The sequence below is a fragment of the Notamacropus eugenii genome, chromosome 5, assembly GCF_028372415.1.
Source record: "Notamacropus eugenii isolate mMacEug1 chromosome 5, mMacEug1.pri_v2, whole genome shotgun sequence".
Taxonomy (NCBI): domain Eukaryota; kingdom Metazoa; phylum Chordata; class Mammalia; order Diprotodontia; family Macropodidae; genus Notamacropus; species Notamacropus eugenii.
This window is the reverse complement of record NC_092876.1, coordinates 73,240,716-73,263,358: the sequence shown is the minus strand read 5'-3', so window position 1 is coordinate 73,263,358 and position 22,643 is coordinate 73,240,716. Positions and strand designations below refer to the sequence as shown.

At 38.5% G+C, this 22,643-nt stretch overlaps 1 protein-coding gene across 7 annotated transcripts in view; it reads left to right on the top strand.

Annotated features, from left to right (window-relative positions):
* Window positions 1-22,643, top strand: part of PHC2 (polyhomeotic homolog 2) — a 148,477-nt gene that overhangs the window by 22,019 nt on the left and 103,815 nt on the right. The window contains exon 2 of one of the 7 annotated variants that reach the window (XM_072609687.1): window positions 22,412-22,613. The exons of the other annotated variants lie outside the window; for them this stretch is intronic. The gene's annotated coding sequence lies outside the window, so the exon portion shown is untranslated. The remainder of the gene's footprint in view (window positions 1-22,411; window positions 22,614-22,643) is intronic. 7 annotated transcript variants of the gene reach the window in all.

The following is a 22,643-nucleotide window of genomic DNA, read 5'->3' as shown; positions in this document are numbered from 1 at the left end:
TTGCAAACTTGAATATGCTATATGCATTAACAGTATTATTATTATTACAAGAAGAGATAAGATTGATACACCAAGAAGTGTACATTGTCACAGACCAAACTCTTGCCCACTGTCATCTGTGGAACTTATTTCTGGAACTCCTTGCTACTTAAGTGTGAGATGTTTTGGTAATCACAATTATGAATTAGGCTTCCATTCCAACACACCTCTTCATAAATTAAAAACAACAACAACAAATCCAATAGAAAAACCAATTACACTGAGATAATAGCAAAGCAAATAAAAAGGGAAAGTAACTAGACAACAGAATTAGCCCCCCTTACCTAAATAAATGTAACCCCTGTAGGCTTCTGAGAAATTACAATTAAATTCTTGCCTCCTTCCTTCTCACCCAACCACAAATCCACACACCTAAATCTTAGTGGATCCACCAGTTTGTTCCTTCTGACGCATTCCCAGCAGTGAAAAGTTTAGGATTCATTGTCTTTTGCTTCATGCTGTTCTGGTGCTCCATATCCAGAAGACAGGCATTCACTCTTTCTGCCTTCAGGACCTGAGAATCTACACCCTTGGGGCAAGAGATTTGCTGAAATTTCTCATCTTAACTCCAGGGTTTTCAGGATTCAGCTGGAACTTGGAGTTTGGGGACACCATGGTAGTATTGTTCTACATTTTCATTTTATATTTCCCCATTTTGACCACTGTTCCTTGTTGACTTCCTTCCCTCTGTCTCTTGCAACCAACTCTGACACTCTGACTACCCTTTAAACCTTCCACTTCTTGACAGTCTCTCTGTCAGTCTTTGCCTTGTGATACAATCCAACTATACTGAGACACACAGACTCCTGGGGAGTAGTCTTGAAAATTTCTCCCAATGAATAATTCTTCCTGGACCTGAGGTATTATGGAAGATGTACTCAGATAGGAAAAGCAGTTAACATGCTTCTATTACAAATACATCACAAACGTATTATGTGATAGGATAAAAGAGAGATATAACTATTACAGGAAAATTTAAAGAGGGGAGGTAATACTTTCATTTAGGGGGATAGGGATTCATGGAAGACTTCATGGAAGGCCCTGAACTGTCTGGGCCTTGCAGGGGGCAGGGGGAGAGAAGGGAGAGATTTCAGCAAGTTAATCTGAGGAAGTGATACATTCCAAGAATAAGAATTGATCTACAGAAAGACATAGAAGTAGAAAACAAGGAAGAATCAGGAAACAGCTAGTATTCTGACTAGAATTCAGGATAAAGGGTGGGAGTGTAAAATAAAGCTGGAAAAGTAAGTTTCCTCCATATTGTGTAGGGTATTTTATCCAGAGTGAAGGCATTTGTATTTTTTTTCTTTAGGCAGTGGGCAGTCAGGAGCCACTGAAAGTTTTTAAATAATAAGGCGATGCTTCTATCTGTACCTTTACAACTTTATTTTGGCAGTTGTGCAAAAAGTGGATCAGAGAGAAGAAAAACCAGAGGCATGACAATAAGTTCTACATGGTTATTACATGGTCTTGATGAGAGGTGAAAGCCTGCCTAAATTAAAGTGGTGGCTGCATGGGGCTACGGAAGCAAAAGATATTGCAGAAGTAGAAACAACAGACTTTAAAATTGGCTTCATTAAAATTATTATTCATTATTTTTTAAAAGTGTCTCAAATATATAAGTTTGATTTTTAGACAAGTAAAATAAGGAAAATGTCTGGAGTTTGATTTTTTTTTTTTTAATGTGTGACAAATATTGCTCCATGATGGTAGTGGGGCATTAACAAATTGAGGCCTATCCTTAGAGATGGAATGACTGGGAGTCAAGTGCTGTTTTCAGCAAAAAGGTGAGTCATCTAACCTGTCAGTGTCCCAGGCAACCCTCCAAGAATTTAAGTTGGAGAAGAGTTGTCAGTTTACATTAGAGGAGGGAGCCTCTACAGAGAGAATTCTCTATACTCATGAAAGCTTAGGTCTGGGACCACTTTGCCTCCAATCATTTTAATTTGAGATTTTTGGTAATTTATGTGGTTTCAGTTTGTCAAATAATATGACCAAACCTTTATTTTTTCACACATAGTTGAGAAAAAACCAAAAAACAACAAATCCTTGCTTTAGTGTATACCTTCTAGAAAATGAAACCTGTCTCTTGAGATTGAACGGTTTCACTGCTACCCCACTGTGGATTTTATGGAAGAGCAAACATGCTCATTGATTCTCCCTGACTAATGATTTAAGTGGAAATAGATCTTATTTTTAAAAAATCTACTTTTCATCAAGCCAGCATGAGAATAGAGAAAGATGTATTTACATTTCCTTTCTAGGCTTTTGTGGTTTTCATAATCTTAACCAAAGAAGCCAAAATCTTAGCTCTTTTTAGATTTGTCTTAAGAAGTATATTTATGGGATATCAACATTAGTTGGATGGCTGGCATCAGCAAAGTGTTGAGAATTAAGTTAGCAAGTATTTTAAAAGCATTTTGGAATAATAACTAACATTAATGCTTACAGGTTTACAAAGCACTGTACACACATATTTGGAACCTCACAACCCCATGAGGAAGATGGTACAGATATCATAGTCACCATTTTACAGATGAGAAGCTGAGGCTTAGAAAAGTTACCAACTAATCATTTCAGAAATAAAATCTAACTCACTTCTTCTTGCATTCAAATCTGCACTCTATCCATCATACCACTGTCTTTCACAATATGGTATAATAGATGGAATAACATGAAGTATCATAACCAAAAGAAACACCCAAGTCGGAGCTTCATTTGCATTTTATATGGTGTTAAATTGGATGTGTCCTTAATAGTTGGCAGATTGATTGGAGCAGTAACTAACCATAGCTTTACCTTTGGCAGATGCAGTTTGAGAGTTGAGGAGGGAGCAAGGAACAAGCCCACTGTAAGTTTAGTTCAGTCAGGAAGAGGTAGTCTGATACGAGAGAGAATCCATTTGTACTGTGTACCATAAGAGGGCCATGAGTCCAAGTGTTTGGATGTGGAGAAGGCTGTCATCATGAGAAAGAAGCAACCTTCCCTCCCATCCCATACCCTGGAACAAAGGTCTGTTTTCCAGGTCTATCCTTATTTACTCATTCTCTTGATACAGAATTAATTTTGTGTTTACCTGTTATTGCTGGGTCATACTATTCTAGTGACCATTGTTTCTGTTAAGGATATATTTTGCTTTTTATTATGGTTTAAACTTAGTAGGGCTGATTCATTCCCCTCATGGCTGGTTCCTGTCCCCTGCAAATGGAAATAGTACTGAGGGGGACATCAGCCAGTTTAGTCTTCTTATTTGCATAGCTCTGGCTCCCCAAAGAATTGGTCTGCCCATTGCCTCAGCAGACCTTTTATATAAATAAAATTGAATCAAGCAGATGAGTGAGTAAGTGTGCCTGGATAGCAGCCCTGGAATCTCATTAACATTCCCCTACTCAAAGCTGTATTTCCCAGTCCACTTCCCATACATTGTAGGGTACTCAGCTCCATTTAGGTCCTCTTATCACCTCCTTTATAGCACTGGCCTTTTCAGCTTCAAGTACCAACCTGACCTGGCCCCATTCAGCTGCCAGTCACAACTTATTGTCTCCTCTGGTCTGCAGTTTTGAACGTCATATTCCCATATAGCACAGATCTGGGTGTCTCTAGCACAAGGTCCCCTAATAATTTCCTTGTGTCAGGAGAAGCAATAGGGCTATTTGACTGAATTGGGGAATGGGAGGTTTGTGAGAACTATAGGTGAATAAAGTAATCCAGATTACAAATGAGACCAGAAGCAGCAATCATGCAAGGTCAGTTATTAGTGTTTAGCTGGCATTTTTATTCCATGAAATTCCATCTATTCTTAGGCATTTCATCTTTACAGTGTTAGGGGGCAGGCCAGATTCTCCCATATGACTTAAGAACAACCTAATAACAGAGGTGATTGCTGCTTGTTGACTCTCCTTTGCGCTCAAGATATAAAAAGAGAAGTCTCTTTATAATGAGCCAGGATACTGGTGGATGTGGAGAGGTGTGAGTTAGCTCTCCACACTCTCACAGCCCTAGCTTGGAATACTGGAAACATGGAAGTTGGGCAGTTGGAGTTAACTTTGCCTGGAAATGGATAGAGAGGGATCTAGCTGGGCCCCTTTGGGCACAAGATTTTTAGCACTTTGGGATGGTGCTTCTGAGACCCCAGGGAACCTTCTTGTGTGGATTATTTTCTGATGTTCTTGCTTTGTTTTATTCTGTGGACTGCTTTTTTAAACCATCTCAAGAACTGTTTCTACCTGAGAGTATTGGAATTAAAATTATTTTAGTAAAAGAATTGTTTATTTCAGGCCCTTGGGCTCTGTGCGATCCTTTGTACCACATGTATAATATGAACCTGGACACCTTTCCTTTGCAATAAGATGACTGAAGTTGGGCAATTTAGGATATTTTTGTTTGAATTGAATGAATGGGGAGGGGGAACAGACTGGGAAGCATTTGTTAAGGATTTATTTTTTGCACAGCACTGTATTAAACCCTGGGCTATTAATAGAAAAGTTAGACAGTCCCTGCTTTCAAGGAGGTCATTCTAATAATAATTTCAGTAACTGACAGTTAACACAATACCAGCCCTCAGTAAGTAATGGTGATTGAAAGTGGAGTTTATTCAATAGACTGACATGTTTTTTGCTGTGATGTTATACTGTCATCATTTTGTAGTACTAGACTTTCTAGTTCAATTCAAATTGTAAAATGCTTATTAAGCATAAGGTATGGTATACAGGAAAAATAAAAGAATCACAGAGTTTTAGAGTTAAAAGGGACCTCACTGACCATCTGGTCCAACCCATACCTGACCAAGAATTTCTCTTCTGTCACATCTTTGGCCAGTGATCATCTAGCCTTTTCTTGAAGACTTCCATGGAACAGCTCCCCTGCATTTCCATTTTTGCTTTAAAAAGTTTTTCTCTTTTGAAGTCAGCCTCTTTGCAGCCTTGGCACATTGCTCCTGGTTCTGCCCTTTATGATCCAACAGAACAAATCTGATCGCTCTTCCACATGACAGTCTTTCAAATACTCAAAGACAGCTTTTGTGACCTTCCTAAGGTCCTATGATTTCATTGGTGTGAGGAACTCATGGTAAGGAAACTTGCAGCCCAGGATCTTAGAGTCTGACACACTGAGAGGTTAAACAGCTTAGCCAATTTTACAAAGCTTGCTTTGTGTCAAAGGTGGGATGAACTCTAACCCAGGTCCTCATGACTCATACTATTTTTCTGCATGTGGCATTTCATGCAGTAGTTATGCAGGAGGGGACATTGGTCCCCTTTGGTTGTGTGGGTTGAATACGGACTTCCTCCAGAATGACAGCGTCTCTATATTAAATATCCAGTAAGATAGTGTAAAATAGAAATTTCCCACCAGGTGGCACTCTATTTGAGCTTCCAGCTTGGAGTTGTCTCTCAAGCACATGCAGGATACATTGCAGGTGCTTCTATCCCAGAGAGCCACCAGAGAGCACTCATCTGCAAATATATAGCTGTTCCCCTATGTCATTAACTTGAATTAACTCCTCTCTGGCCGGGTCCAAATTTAATCTAGGGAATGAAATGAAATATTGCTCAAAATATTATGATAGGAAATCTGCTATGCAGACTTTCATTCCTCCCCCACCCCCCTTCCATCTGAGTTCTAATCTCTCAGTTCACTTGTCACTGCATTCAGGAATGCATACATTTATCTTGTGGTCACAAGGTTAATTAGTATATAGAATAAAATGCAAAGGAGACAAGACTTACACGAAGCCGTTTGCTCCAATCATTTCCTAGCCTTCTTCACATTGCCTTTGCAGATCTTCACGTGTCATCAGAAGGAAATCACCTTATACACACTGAGAGGAAATGAATAGGAGTTGGAATAGACACTGTCTCAGTAGCATGAATTCAGAAAGAGAAATAGAAGATAATGAAAAGCTTCCACTCTCTGCCTGACTCATAGTCTACAAGAGATTAATTTATCCAAGCTCAAACACATTCATAATATCTGTCAGTCCCAGTAACTGGGTTTTTTTCTTCTTCCTCTTGGCTCCCAGTCATCATTTCAGCTCTGGATTCAGAATGGCGAGGTTGAAGAAAAAAGACAGGAAGCAAAGGAAGATACTGCAACATACAAATAGTGCCCCCTTGACCTATACTGAGACATTTGCCACATTGCAAGCATATTCTCCATGAGCCTCGGTGAAGAGGAAGGGATAACCCCCCCCCCCTTCATTATCAAGATTATCAGAAATGGTTTGGCCAGTTTTTCTGTCCATGGATTATCTCTCTGGGACCAGGAGGGAAAAAAACAATTTAAGGAAATAAACAGGACAGGTAGAGGCACAGGATGCACAAATAACATCCCTATTTTGTAGATTAGAAGAGGGGAGTTCATATTTTAAAAATCTTTGTCTAAGGTCACACAGCTCGTAATGATCTACCCTTGGACTCAAATCCTGCCTCTCTACATGAACTTCCAGGTCCCCATCAGTTATAAAACTCTGAAAAGTTCTTTTAGTGTCAAATATTTAACTGTTTTCACATTCCAGGAAAATTGAGAGAGCTTCATCAGGGGCTTTATCTTTTCACGATGGTTTAAGAGATTTTACCTACCCCTCAAGACCATATTCCAAAGTACCCTGTTACACCCCTGATGTTAAGAGTTATGATAAGTTCCCTTTATTACAATGGGTTACCACTGAAGATGGTCATGTTTAGGGGACATGATCTGACCCATAAACTGTATCTGAACTTATATGCCATATGTACTTTAATGGAATTCTAATGCAATTCTTTATATTTCCTGATTGTTTTCATACTTCTGCTCTCATCCATTATTATAGATTAGATATGTCAGAAATATGCCATACCTGCAACATTTTCAAATATAGCCCAAATCAGATTAAAATGTAATTGGGAAATATTTGACAAAATATTTTATTCAACAAATGTATACATAAATATATACACAAAATTGTATTTAATATTTTGTATAACAAAATAAAACATAGATAACATTACATTTTAAAACTAAATCAATATATGATGTGCAGGGATCTTTTTGTAAGAATCAGTGTCCCCCATTTCTATTTGAATTTAACACCATTGGTGCAGATAGTCAAGAATCATCTGTCAGATCTGATCTTATATAAACATTTTGGAAGCAATTATTCTCAACTTTCAGTCTGAACACTTTGAAAGAACTAAAATTAAAACAATTTACTGCCTGGCTGAAAAATCAACTGCACAAGACATGTTGCTGTTTGAAGCAATCATACTAAATCTTTACAGATTGGCTGAGATCTTCCTGGTAGACTTACACACTATTGCTAAGCCTAGAAAACCAAAAACATCATTTAATATAAACATGTGTCACATTTTCTGATTCATTAGGAAAGTCTAAAACAAGTTGATACTTAGGGAGTCTTTATTGGTTTCAAAGCAAATGGAAGTGCAACATGGCTTTATTTATAGTTTTGGGAGAAATGTAGTACCTGCCTGGGTCTGATATCTCAAACCAAAGACCAGGGTCTTAAGTACCATAGGGACCAATCCTTCATCACTCAATCAACCTATGTTCATTCCAGCTTCAAATCAACCCATATTTTCCATGTCAACCTCACAGGAGCTCTCCATTGCTGAAATTAAAACAACATTTTTAACCTCACTGCCAGGAATCCTTTGACACTAGTGAAGGAAACTTTCACATGCTAGGAAGGGAAGTTAATCAGTGGATTTATGGGAGTGGGGTGGGGGTGAATTCAAGAGATCTTGAGATGGAATTGACAGGACCTGATAGCTAATTGTATATGAGAAGTAGGGGAAAGAGATGAGTCAAAAATAAATAAGATGAAGAACATGTAAAATCAACCCGAGTAGTGATATTATGGATAGAAGTAATGAGTTAAGGAGAAGAAGATTTAGAGGAAAGATGAGTTTGTTTTGCTCTGTGGAGTGAGTGCTAGTGAGACAGATGCAAATCTGGATCTCAGAAAAATGGTCAGAACTGGAAATGTAGATATGGGGTTAATTCATATATATACATATATATTTATAACGGGTGTGTGATCTGGGGTCTGTGAACTTGTTTAAATGGTTTGAAATTTCTGTTTCAATATAATTGGCTTCCTTTGTAGTTCTGTATATTTCATTTTATGCATTTAAAACATGATTCTCAGAAGAGGCCCATGGACTTCACCAGAATGCAACCCCCAATCTACAACTTTAGGTGTGGAATTGTTGAATACTAAAGGAGAAAGTATAGAAATATATATAAGAGAAGAGGTTATAGCCAAAGACAGATGCTTGGGGAGAACCAACACTGAAGGACCAGGAAGAGAATGAGAAGCAAATGAGAAAGACAAGATGAGGGTTGAATTATTCAAGAAGAGAGCCAAGAAAGTGTGGTTTCTCTGAAGCTGAGAGAGGAGAGAGAATATAAAAATAGGAAGTAGTTAACTGTGTCAGAAGCTGTAGCAATATCAAAGAGGAAGAAGACTGAAAAAAGAAAGCCATTGGTGCCTTTTAAAGGGTAGTGTCAGCAGAGTGGTAGAGGAAGAAGCCATATTGCAAGGGTTTGAGGAAAGAGTGAGGGGCAAAAAAGTGAAGGTATTTAGTCTAGACAGTATTTTCCAGCAGTTTGGCTATGAAGGGATGGAGAGAGGGATGAATTGGGATTAGATGGGAAAAGGGGAGGGTTTTTATTCTTAAGATTGGGGAGACATGAGCATGTTTGTAGATGGATGGAAAGGGACTAGGGCTAAAGGAGAGATTGAAAAAAGAAAGGATGTCTGATGTAGAAAGGATCTGAAAGAGACAAGAGGTGATAACATTAAGAATCCAGGAGGAGGGATTAGCTTTAGTGAATAGTAGGCATAACTTCTATGACAGGAGAGAAGGAAAAAAGAAATGGTGCTAATGTTGAGAAATTTTGAGGAGTGGAGCTGAATTTTCATACTGAAGTAGAAAGCTAAGTTATTTTGTTAAAGTTTGAAAATCGATGGTGGTTAGAGAAGAAATGGGTTGGAGTCGTTACTGTGGAGAATAAGATATGGAGTCAAAAATAGTAGATTAGAAGAATTGTCGAATTGCAGTGAGAGCCTATTTGAGGGTATAAATTCTAAGCCTGAGCAAAGGACTCTTTAAGGAGTAACACAGACCAACCCCTCAGATACCCAGGGGAAAATGATGATGATTTTCATCAGAGTTGCTTCTATCTTAAAGGGCTGACTCCATCTTAGTACTAATGATGAGACTACCATCAGAGTGGCTCACTTCATGCTCTAGCCTAGTTTTCTCACCTACACCAAGGGGAGGTTCTTCCTCTTCACATTGTGTTGGCTTGGAGTCCCCAATTTGTGTCCATTTCTTATTTCACTCCCCTTAAAATTTATTTCTCTAGCATCTACTGCACAGTCAGAGGAAAATGCCTTCATTGCTGTCCGTTTAAAGCAGCTTAGGCCAACCTACAGCAAACATTCTAAGTGGCTAAAGATGCTTGTGAACAGTGGACACATAGGCATAGAGCCCTGATGAAATCCTTTCAGAATCTCAAAACCCAAAGAAGCCCCCGAGGAAGTTGGTGAAGCAAACCATAGGACCTATTGTCCAGATAGTAGATCTACTGGCCAACCAGCTACATCTTCTAGCCTCAATATGTATTCACCCATGTTTCATAATTTTTTTCTCTCATGTACACATTGGACCCAGTGTTACCATAAATCTAGGGAGGCAGGACAGCTGTTTTGAAGGAGCATAAAGGCTGCAGCCATTCCCAGCATTCTTAACAAGGGCACCACTAACTCACACACTCTGAATTTACCTATAGATAACATATTCAAAACATTTAGTACCTGGGCCTCTGAGCTAGTGTTTAAACTGGCCCACTGCACAGAAATGGTAGATCTGAGGGAGGAGCAAGATGATAGAGCATGAGTCAAGTGAGACCTTATCACAACAGAGCAGTGGGGTTGTAGAGATGTGATATTCCTGGGTGGCAGTCTTTGTCTATCTTTGTTTATGTTTTCCTATTTTGTGTACATACCTGTTTTTGTGCATTGGTTTGTATGGAGAGCTACTTGAAGTGGTTGGCCCAAAGGATGTCCACTGAAAAGTGTTTGAGCACTGATTGCTTTATGTTGCAAAGTTAGCAATAGCTACATCCTTGAACAAGACATTTGAGATCTCTGTTTTACTGGGCACACCTGTGTCAGAGGCCATCTAATGAGACACCAGGCCCTAACCCTACTGCATAACAAAATAGCAGTCAAGAGTGAGGTAGAAAGCGACTGAAGTCTAATCAGCAATATGAAGAAAGAGAACAGTAAGAAGGAGTTACCAGCTGAAATCCTACTTGACATCTTCTTACAAATGACAGGTGAGGGCTCATCTGTCATATAACTGCTTTGTTAGGAAGCTGCTAATTGCAGATCAAAGGCAGCTGAGCAAGGGGTCAAATAAGCATTTTAGAGATTTTGAAACTCCGAAGGGAGCCCCAGAATGAACAGACATGACAGATAGATTGCCATGGCATTGGGTAGGAGTTCACCACCAAGGACTGGCAGCAAGAGCAAGAATGCAACTGAATTCCAACAAGTATGGAGGGTCAAAAGAAATGCTAAATAACCTAACAGTACTTCTGCCAGTATGAATCTTCAGTGGCTCCCTGTTGCCTCTCCGGTAAAATGCAGAATACTCAGTCGGATATTTAAAGACCTCCTGATCTGGCTCCCATCTCCTTTCCATGAATTCTGTGTTCCTGTTAGAGGCCTCTTAGTTATTCTCTTCTCTCTAGAGAGTGCTTCTGCATAGCTAGCAGTGACTGGAATGTCTTCCCTCCTCACTGAGGCCTGAGAGTCTGTTATTGTTGTTGTGTTGTTTTTTCAGTCATGTCAGACTCTTCATCTCCCTAGTTAGGGTTTTCTTCAGAGGTTTCGTTAAAGTACAGCTCAGGCAGTACCTCCGTCAGGGGGACCTCTCCTAATTGATCGCCCCAATTATTAGTACTAGTTTCCTCTAGAAAGTACCTTGCATTTACTTATCTGTGGTCATATTGGAATCTCCTTCATTAGAATATAAGCTCTAGGAGGGCATGAACTTTTATTGTTGCATTTGTGTCTTTGTATCCCCAATACCTAGCATAGTGCCTGGTTCATAATAGGTTGTTAATATAGGTTTGCTTAATCAAATTGTTGCCAAGTAAAAGCTCAGGTCTCCTGGCCAGTGCTTCTTCCACTGTGCCACAAGGAGACAGCATAGTATAATGAGAAGAGCCCCGACTCTGAAATCAGAAGTCCTGTCTGGGTTCAAAAATCCCACCTTTGATTTTTACTATGTTTTGTGAACTTGCACAAACCATCTATAAAATGATAAGGGTGGATTAGGTGACCTCTGAAGTTGCTTCTAGCTCTAAACCTATGATCTTTTGAAAAACATATTTCAATGATGGGAACCAACCAGTGAAGTGCTAAGTTTTGGGTTTGTTTTTTTTTTTTGGAGGAAGGGTGGTCTAGACCTATGATTTCATCAGTAGCATAGAAACTCTCTCCACCTATACAGACTGGCAATTTATCTACAATTTTTAATCTTAGAAAATTGCCAAGGGTACTGACAGATTAAATCATTTACTCATGATCAATAATATGTGTAAGAAGCAGGGCTTGCCATCAATTGGGGAATGGCTAAACAAGTTGTGGTATATGAATGTAATGGAATACTATTGTGCTATAAGAAATAATGGGCAACTAAATCACTATTGATTAGAGAAATGCAAATTAAAACAACTCTGAGGTACACCCCTGTCAGACTGGCTAACATAAGAAAACAGGAGAACAATAAATGTTGGAAAAAATGTGGGAAAATTGGAGCACTAATGCATTGCTGGTGGAGTTGTGAACTGATCTAACCATTCTGGAGAGCAATTTGGAACTATATCCAAAGGGCTATAAAACCCTTTGACCCAGCAATACCATTTCTAAGTCTGTATTCCAAAGAGATCATAAAAATGGGAAAAGGACCCACAAGTACTAAAGTATTTATAGCAGTTATTTTTGTGGTGGTAAAGAATTAGAAATTGAGGGGATGCCCATCAATTGGGCAATGACTGAGTAAGTTGTGGTACATGAGTATAATAGAATACTATTGCTCAGTAAGAAATGATGAGCAGGCAACTTTCAGAAAAACATGGAAAGACTTATATGAACTGATGCTCTGTGAAATGAGCAGAACCAGGAGAGCATTGTACACAGTAATGGCAGCACTGTGTGATGACCAACTTTGGTAGACTTAGCTTTTCTTAGCACTGCAATGATCTAAGACAATTCCAAAAGACTCATGATGGAAAAAGTTATCCACAGCCTGAATGCAGATGGAAGCATACTATTTTCGCTTTGTTTTTCTTTCTTGCGGTACTTCCCTTTGGTTATCATCCTTCTTTATTACATGACTAATGTGGAAATATACTTAATGTGATTATACATGTATAGCTTATGTCAGATTGTATGCTGTCTGGGGGAGGGGGAAGGGAAAGGAAGGGGAGAAAATTTAGAACTCAAAGCATTATAAAAATGTGGAAAACTAAAAATAGATGAATAAATTAATTTTTTAAAAAAAGAAATAATGACCAGATAGATTTCAGAAAAACCTGGAAAGACTTGAATGAACTGATACTGAGTGAAGTGGGCAGAACCGAGAGAACATTGTACACAATAATAGCAGCATTGTGCTATGATCAAATATGAGGGACTTGGCTCTTCTCAACAATACAGTGATCTAAGACAATGCCAAAAGATTCATGATGGAAAATAGCCACATCCAGACAAAGAGCTATGGAGTTTGAATTCAGATGAAAGCACACTATTTTCATATTTTTTGTTTTTTTTCTCTCTTGGTTTTTCTCTTTTTTCTCATTCTTCTTTCACAGCATAACTAATGTAGAAATGTGTTTAATATGATTTAATATAATTTAACATGTATAACCTATATGAGAGGGAGGGTGAAAAAAGTTTGGAACTTAAAATCTTATAAAAGTGAATGTTGAAAAAAAAAAAAAGAAGCAGGGCTTGACCCTAGTTCTTTATGACTCCAAAATTGGTCTCTGATCATCAGATTAGGTGTTGTGTGTGTTCGTCCTTCGTTGCCGAAGAAAACCATGTCATCAGAGAAATAATGATATGACTTACACTTGACTTCGTTTTTGAGTGAGGGAGGAGGGCTGTGCAGGTCACCAGCCTCACTTCTCCTCCAGAGTCATCTGAATCCAGTAACCAGATATTCATCAGGATATGACTGGAGATGACCCTGGATGTGACTTGCCCAGGTCACACAGCTAGTGAGTGTCAAGTGTCTGAGGTAACATTTGAACTCAGGTCCTCCTGACTCTTGCACTGGTTCTCTATCCACTGCACCACCTAGCTGCCCTCTCTCAGGTGTTAGGGATAAATGGAAAGAGTGCTGTTTCCAAAAGCCCAGAGGATGTGTATTCAAATCCTATCTCTGACCTATGTGGCCTTGGGCAAGTTATTTGATCTCCTTGGCTTCAGTTTCTTTATCTGTAAAGATAAAGGTGTTATCAAGAGGACTAGACCAGAGGGTTTCTGAGGTATCTTCCAGTTTTAATCTTGGTCTTATCCTAAAACAAAAATGAAAAACATTTCTAATCTCAAGGATTTATATAATTGAAATGTGACTCATCCTAATAACAACTCTGAGCTTCCAGATATATATTGGTTAAAATGTGGAGGCTTTGTGAGTAAAGAAAATGATCTAGTAGGAAATTAGGGATGGAGATGCTTTGTGGGGCTTTGAGAACTAATACCCCTTGGTTCCCAGTATTTACCTAGGGGCTTTAAAGTTTACAAAATGCTTTCAAGTAACATTGTTTTATCTGATCATCACAACAACCCTGGACTATAGGCAAAGCAAGAATTACTTCCCCCATTTTACAGGTGAGAAAACTAAAGTCATGTGGTCAAAAGGCCAGTAATAGACAGAGGCAGGGCTATAACCCATGTCTGATGCTCTTTCCACTGCTTCAGCTCCAAGCTGAAAAAATTACATTTGATAAGAAAGAGCAGATCATTGAACATTGTTGAGTATGGGAATAAAAGGAATGAAAGCAGCATATAAGAAGGATTAGTTTGGCAGTACAGTGCAAAATCCTTTGGAGTGGGGAGGAAATGGGACAAAAGCTCATTCTTGTTCTGTTCCTATAGGCTAGTATATTCCTATGGTTATTTTCAGCTCATCTCACACTTTCCCTTGCCTCCTATTACATTTTTTTTAGCCAGTATTTCTTCTATGTCATTTTTTAGATAACCATCTTTCATAATTACTTAGACACCCCTCTAGCCTAGCTCCTTACTGTATTTTGCTGCCACTCTTGTGATAACCTCTTTGCTAGTCTCCCCAAGACTAGAATCCCTTTCCAATCAAGTTCATCTTAAACATTTTTATTAGGAAAAAAAAAGACAGTTTGGTAAAGTAGGAAGAATACTGTATTAGGGATTAGAAAACCTGGGTTCAGATTCTGAACTTCAAACAGATTCAGATTCTTATCCCTTACTCCTTTTGTTCTGGGCCATACTCTCCTCTTCATCTGTAAAATAAATGAGTTAGACTATTCTAACATCTTTTCTAGCTCTAAATCTTCTGATCTGTTTTATAGTTTTATTGATGCCTTTTGTGCTTATTTCACTATCATCTTTAAATATGACCTCCTCTCTTCCTTATCCAGGAAGCTTTCCCTTGTAACAGAAAACAAAAAATCAGCTAAACAAAACTTCCTAACATTGTCCAGTGCATTGAGATGTATATCTCAGGCCCATAGATTTCTTTTTTTTTTTTTTAATTTAATTTAATTTAATTTAATTTTTTTATTTTATTTTTTTTTATTTTTTAATGTTTAACAATCACTGCTATACAATTGAGATTTTATCCCCCCCCTACCCCCCACTACCCCCCTCCCTCCCCACGACTGCATACAATTCTGTATAGATTCTACATATACTTTCCTATTGAGTATATTTTCACTATAGTCATGCTATGTAGTCAGACTAAAATAAATGAAAGAAATCGTATAACAAATCAGAACATGATACACAAACACATACACATACATAAACATGATCTGCTACATTTTGTGAGTGACTTCCATATTTCTTTCTCTGAGTGTGGAAGGCATTTTGCCTTGAGAACCACCTTTGGGATTTTTTTTTTTTATAAGAAGTTTTTGCGTTATTACAAAATTCCAAGTCTACCAGAAAAAACTCTCACACACTGTGGTCGTTGCTGTGCACAAAGTTCTCCTGGTTCTGCTCCTTTCAGTCAGCATCAGGTCATATAAGTCCTTCCAGGCCTCTCTGAACTCTTCTTGTTCATCATTTCTTTTTTTTTTTTAATTTTGTAATGTTTAACAATCACTGCCATACAATTGTGATTTTATCCCCCCCACCTACCCCCCATTCCCCCCCTCCCTCCCCACGACTGCATACAATTCTGTATAGATTCTACATATACTTTCCTATTGAGTATATTTTCACTATAGTCATGCTATGTAGTCAGACTAAGATAAATGAAAGAAATCGTATAACAAATCAGAACATGATACACAAACACATACACATACACAAACATGATCTGCTACAATATGTGAGTGACTTCCATATTTCTCTCTCTGAGTGTGGCAGGCATTTTTCCTTGAGATCCTCCATTGGGATTTTTTTTTTTATTTTTTTAATGTTTAACAATCACTGCCATACAATTGCGATTTTATCCCTCCCCACCCACCCCCCACTACCTCCCTCCCTCCCCACGACTGCATACAATTCTGTATAGATTCTACATATACTTTCCTATTGAGTATATTTTCACTATAGTCATGCTATGTAGTCAGACTAAGATAAATGAAAGAATCCGTATAACAAATCAGAACATGATACACAAACAGATACACATACACAAACATGATTTGCTACATTATGTGAGTGACTTCCATATTTCTCTCTCTGAGTGTGGAAGGCATTTTGCCTTGAGGTCCACCATTGGGATTTTTTTTTTTTTTTCAGAAGTTCTTGTGTTATTACAAAAATCTAAGTCTACCAGAAAAAACTCTCACACACTGTGGTTGTTGCTGTGCATAAAGTTCTCCTGGTTCTGCTCCTTTCACTCAGCATCAGGTCATATAAGTCCTTCCAGGCCTCTCTGAAGTCTTCTTGTTCATCATTTCTTATGGCACAATAGTACTCCATTACATTCATATACCATAATTTATTCAGCCATTCCCCAATTGATGGACATCCCCTTGACTTCCAGTTTTTGGCAACTACATAGAGTGCTGCTATAAATATTTTTGTACATGTGGGACCCTTTCCCATTTTTATGATCTCTTGGGGATATAGTCCTAGTAGCGATATTGCTGGGTCAAAGGGTATGCACATTTTTGTAGCCCTTTGGGCATAGTTCCAAATTGCTCTCCAGAATGGTTGGATGTGCTCGCAGCTCCACCAACAATGAATTAGTGTTCCAACTCTCCCACATCCTCTCCAGCATTTATCATTTTCTTGTTCTGTCATGTTTGCCAATCTTATAGGTGTGATGTGGTACCTCAGAGTTGTTTTGATTTGCATCTCTCTAATCAATAGTGATTTAGAGCATTTTTTCATATGATTATAGATAGCTTTAATTTCTTCCTCTGAAAATTGCCTGTTCATATCCTTTGACCATTTATCAATTGGGGAATGACTTGTATGATTATACATTTGGGTCAGTTCTCTATATATTCTAGAAATGAGGCCTTTATCCCCGAGCTTAGCTGTAAAAATTCTTTCCCAATTTACTACATCCCTCCGGATTTTGGTTGCATTGGGCTTGGTTGTGCAAAAACTTCTCAGTTTAATGTAATCAAAGTTATCCATTTTGCATTTCATAATGCTTTCTATCTCTCCTTTAGTAAAGAATTCTTCCCTTCTCCATAGATCTGATAAATACACTATTCCTTGCTTCTCCAGTTTATTCATGGTATCAGTCTTTATACCGAAATCATGTACCCATTTGGACTTTATTCTTGTGTACGGTGTCAGGTATGGGTCTATGCCTAATTTCCGCCACACTGTTATCCAGTTTTCCCAGCAATTTTTGTCAAACAGTGAGTTCTTATCCCAGAAGCTGGGGTCCTTGGGTTTATCAAACAGAAGGTTGCTATATTCCTTGCCTACTGCATCTTGAGTGCCAAGTCTATTCCACTTGTCTACCTCTCTGTTTCTTAGCCAATACCAAGTGGTTTTGGTAATTGCTGCTTTATAGTACAGTTTGAGGTCTGGTAGCGCTAAGCCACCTTCCCAAGCATTTCTTTTCATTAGTCCCTTTGAAATTCTGGACCTTTTGTTTTTCCAAATGAATTTTGATATTATTTTATCCAGCTCTAGAAAGTAATTATCTGATAGTTTAATTGGTATGGCACTAAATAAGTATATTAATTTAGGTAGAATTGTCATTTTTATTATATTAGCACGGCCTACCCATGAGCAACTAATGTTTTTCCACTTACTTAAATCTGACTTTATTTGTGCAAAAAGTGTCTTGTAATTGTGTTCATATAATCCCTGGGTTTGTTTTGGCAGGTAGACTCCTAAGTATTTTATACTGTCTACCCTAGCTTTAAATGGGATTTCTCTTTCTCTCTCTTGCTGTTGGACTTTGTTGCTAATATATAGGAACGCAGAAGATTTGTGTGGGTTTATTTTGTAACCTGCAACTTTGCCAAAGTTGTTTATTAATTCAAGTAATTTTTAACTTGAATCTCTGGGATTCTCTAGGTAAATCATCATATCATCTGCAAAGAGTGATAACTTAGTTTCTTCTTTGGCTATTCTTATTCCTTGAATATCTTTATCTTGTCTAATTGCTACAGCTAACATTTCTAGTACCATATTGAATAATAGTGGTGATAATGGACAACCTTGTTTCACCCCTGATCTTATTGGGAATGCATCTAGCTTATCCCCATTACATATAATGCTTGCTGAAGGTTTTAGATAGATACTGCTTATTATTTTATGGAAAGTTCCCTTTATTCCTACGTTCTCCAGTGTTTTTAGTAGGAATGGGTGTTGTATTTTGTCAAAAGCTTTTTCTGTTTCTATTGAGATAATCATGTGGTTTTTGTTAGCTTTGTTGTTGATGTGATCGATAATGCTAATAGTTTTCCTAATATTGAACCAGCCCTGCAGTCCTGGTATGAATCCTACCTGATCATAATGTATTAATCTCGTAATAAGATGCTGTATTCGTTTTGCTAAAATCTTATTTAAAATTTTTGCATCTATATTCATTAGGGAAATTGGTCTATAATTTTCTTTCTCTGTTTTGTCTCTTCCTGGTTTGGGTATCAAAACCATATTTGTATCATAGAAAGAATTTGGGAGGACTCCTTCTTCCCCAATTTTCAAAAATAGTGTATGTAGTATTGGAATTAACTGTTCTTTAAATGTTTGATAGAATTCACTTGTGAATCCATCTGGCCCTGGAGATTTTTTTCTAGGGAGTTCATTGATGGCTTGTTCAATTTCTTTTTCTGAGATGGGGTTGTTTAAGTATTCAACTTCCTCTTCTGTTAATCTGGGCAATTTGTATTTTTTAAAATATTCATCCATCTCGTTTAGATTATCGAATTTGTGGGCATAAAGTTGGGCAAAGTAGTTTCTAATTATTGTTTTAATTTCCTCCTCATTGGAGGTGAGTTCACCCCTTTCATTTTTAATATTAGTAATTTGATTTTCTTCTTTCTTTTTTTTAATCAGATTGACCAAAGGTTTATCAATTTTATTAGTTTTTTCATAAAACCAACTATTGGTTTTATTTATTAGTTCAATAGTTTTCTTAATTTCAATTTTATTAATCTCTCCTTTGGTTTTCAGTATTTCTAATTTGGTATTTACTTGGGGATTTTCAATTTGTTCTTTTTCTAGCTTTTTCAACTGCAAGCCTAAGTCATTGATCTCCTCTTTCTCTATTTTATTTATGTAAGCATTCAAAGATATAAAACTTCCCCTAATAACTGCTTTTGCAGTATCCCATAAGTTTTGGTATGTTGTCTCACTATTGTCATTCTCTTGAATGAAATTGTTGATTGTTTCTATGATTTCTTCTTTAACCCAACCCTTCTTTAGAATTAGATTATTTAGTTTCCAATTGATTTTTGGTTTCTCTTTCCATGGCCTTTTATTACATGTAATTTTTAATGCATTATGATCTGAAAAGGATGCATTGATTATCTCTACCTTTCTGCACTGGATTGTGAGGTATTTATGTCCTAGTACATGGTCAATTTTTGTAAATGTTCCATGTACCGCTGAGAAAAAGGTATATTCCTTTCTATTCCCATTTAATTTTCTCCAAAGATCTATCATATCTACCTTATCCAGAGTTTTATTTACCTCCTTAACCTCTTTCTTGTTTATTTTGAGGTTGGATTTATCGAGTTCAGAGAGGGGGAGGTTGAGGTCCCCCACTAGTATAGTTTTGCTATCAATTTCTTCCTTCAACTCCCCCAACCTCTCCTCTAAGAATCTGGATGCTATACCACTTGGAGCATACATGTTTAGTAATGATATTGCTTCATTGTCTATGGTGCCTTTTAGCAGGATATAGTTTCCATCCTTATCCCTTTTGATTAGATCTATTTCTGCTTTTGCTTTGTCTGAGATTAGGATTGCTACTCCTGCCTTTCTTACATGAGCTGAAGCACAATATATTCTGCTCCATCCTTTGACCTTTATCCTATGTGTATCCCCCCGTTTCAAATGTGTTTCTTGTAAGCAGCATATTGTTGGATTATGGCTTTTAATCCATTCTGCTATCCATCTCCGTTTTATGGGAGAGTTCATTCCATTCACATTCACAGTTATGATTACAATCTGTGTATTTCCCTCCAACCTCTTTCCCACCATTTGTGCTTTTAGCTCTCCCGTCTCCCTTCCCCTCCTCAATAGTATTCACTTTTCTCCCCCTCCTCCTGCAGCCTTCCCCTCCTTCTTTTAGCCCCCCTCCCTTTTACTCCCCTTTACTCTTATTGCTTCTTTCCTCCCTTTTAGCCACCCTCCCCTTTCTTCCCCCTTCCCCTCCTACTACCCATAGAGCTAGTTAGGATTATCTACTTAAGATTATTGTTCCCTCCTTTGAACAAATCAGATGAGAGTACCTCTCAAACAATGCTCATCTCCCTCCCCTCCTTCCCTCTACTATAGTTTTGTACTTCTTCCTGTGATATAATTTGCCATTTTCTGCTTCCCCCTTTTCACACCTCCTATTACAATCCCTTCTCATACTTAAATCATATTTTTGACATGACATCATTTACTTTATGCCCGTTCCCTCTACATATATCCCTTTTATCATAGTAGCTGCACAGTTCTCAAGATTAACAGGTATCATCTTCCCTTATAGGGAGGTAAACAGTTTGCCCTAATTAAGTAGCAAGTTTTTGTTTTTGTTTTTTCCTCTCTGTTTACCTTTTTATGATTCTCTGGAGACGTGCATTTGAAGATCAAATTGTCTATTGAGTTCTGGTGTTTTGGTCAGGAAGCTCTGGAAATCCCTTATTTCATTGAATGACTTTCTCCTTGCCTGAAATGTTATGCTGAACTTTGCTGGGTAATTGATCCTTGGTTGAAGTCCCAACTCCTTTGCCTTACGGAATATTGGGTTCCAATTCTTTCAATCTTTTAATGTAGAAGCTGCAAGGTCCTGTGTGATCCTGACTGTGTGTCCTTGATATTTGAATTGTTTCTTTCTGGCTGCTTGTAGTATTTTCTCCTTCACTTGATAGCTCTGGAATTTGGCAACGATATTTCTTGGGGTTTTGAGTTTGGGATCCCTTTCGGGAGGGGAACGGTGGATTCTTTCGATGACTATTTTGCCCTCTGAGTCTAGTACTTCTGGGCAGTTTTCCTTGATGATTTCCTGGAAGATATTGTCCAGACTCTTTTCTTCATCATGGGTTTTTGGCAGGCCAATAATTCTTAAATTTTCTCTCCTGGATCTATTTTCCAGGTCAGTTGTTTTTCCAATTAAATATTTTACATTTTCTTCTATCTTTTCATTCTTTAGATTTTGTTTGACTGATTCTTGTTGCCTCATTGAGTCATTAGTTTCTACTTGCCCAATTCTAATCTTCATCATATTGTTTTCTTCAGTTAGCTTTTGCATCTCCTTTTCCATCTGACTAATTTTTCCCTTTAAGGAGCTATTTTCTCCATTTAGTTTTTGTACTTCTTTTTCCATTCGACCAATTTTCCCAGTTAGGTTTTGGGTTTCCTTTTCCATCTGATCAATTTTCCCAATTAGGTTTTGGGTTTCCTTTTCCGTTTGATTAACTCTTCCTTTTAGGGAATTATTCTCTCCAGTTAATTTTTGAACTTCCTTTTCCATTTGTTCAATTTTCTTTTTCAGAGTGATGTTCTCATCAGTGAATTCTTTTTTTATAATTTTAAAATCATTGGCCAGTTTTTCTTTTATATCCTTCTTCAGATGTTCCAGGTAATCTAGTTGTGCTTGCGAGAAATTCATAGTCCCATCTGAGGTTTCAGATGGAAGTACAGTCTCCGCTCTGACCTCTTTGGTGTTTGTGTTTTGGTCCTTATCCCCATAGAAAGATTCTATGGTTTTTTCACTTTTCGTCTGCTTTTTCCGATTCATGATGTTGGCTGAGTGTTGTAGCTTCTGGTTCTTTCAGTCAGAAGGTACAGATCTTTAAGTTGAGCTGATGTGTGTCTGGGCTAAAAGCAGGCTTTTGTTTTTTGTTTCCCCGATCAACCCTGGGGTTAGCTTGTTAGGTGTGTGGGAGGGGTGGTCTGGTCTCAGGAGATCTCCTCAGCTGACCTGAGGCAAAGGCAAGATCAGGGGATGGTGATCCCAGCTTCCCTTTTGTCTTCCCTTTTCCCCTGAAGGGCTGGGGCACGCCTAGAAGCTAATGTGTGTTCCCGCCCCTCCTGGGGCTTTTCTCCCGGCTCTGAGGCTTGCCTGGGTCTCAGTGCGAATTTTCTCTGCCCTGGGTCGTCTGTCCTTCCAGATCGCCTCTGCCACAGTAGGAAGAATCCCCTTTTGCTATTTTTCTAGCCTCTGGTGTTATGAGACTATTTGCCCCCTTCTGCTGTTCCCGCTGATCCAGGATTTATCTGGGGAAGAGTTTTATGGTTCTTTCACGGTCATCAGGGGGGAGGAGAGAGCATTTACTGATCACTCCACCATCCTAGCTCCCGGAAGTTCAAGTAGGTGACTTACCGAAGTTTAGTCTTCAGGCTGAAGGTTTCAAGGGCTGCTGCGCTGATATCTGGCGCTCAGCGGCTGTCACCGGCTCGGTTTGGCTTGTCTCCTGCTCCGCTGGTTTCACCCGCCACTCTCGGGCTTCTCAGGTCCCTTCCACCCTGCTGCGCTGACCACGCTGCGCTGTGCGCTGGGGGCTTACCCCCGTGGAACAGATCCTTCCCGTGGACCTTCCAGTCCAACCTGGGCTCCGAATCTGTCAAAGTCTGTCACCCACTGGATTCCACACCTCCAAAGTCTGGTCAGATTCTCCTTTCAGAGATATCCAGAGGAGTTTGACCAGGAGCTTAGGTGAGTCGTTGCTTTCACTCCGCCATCTTG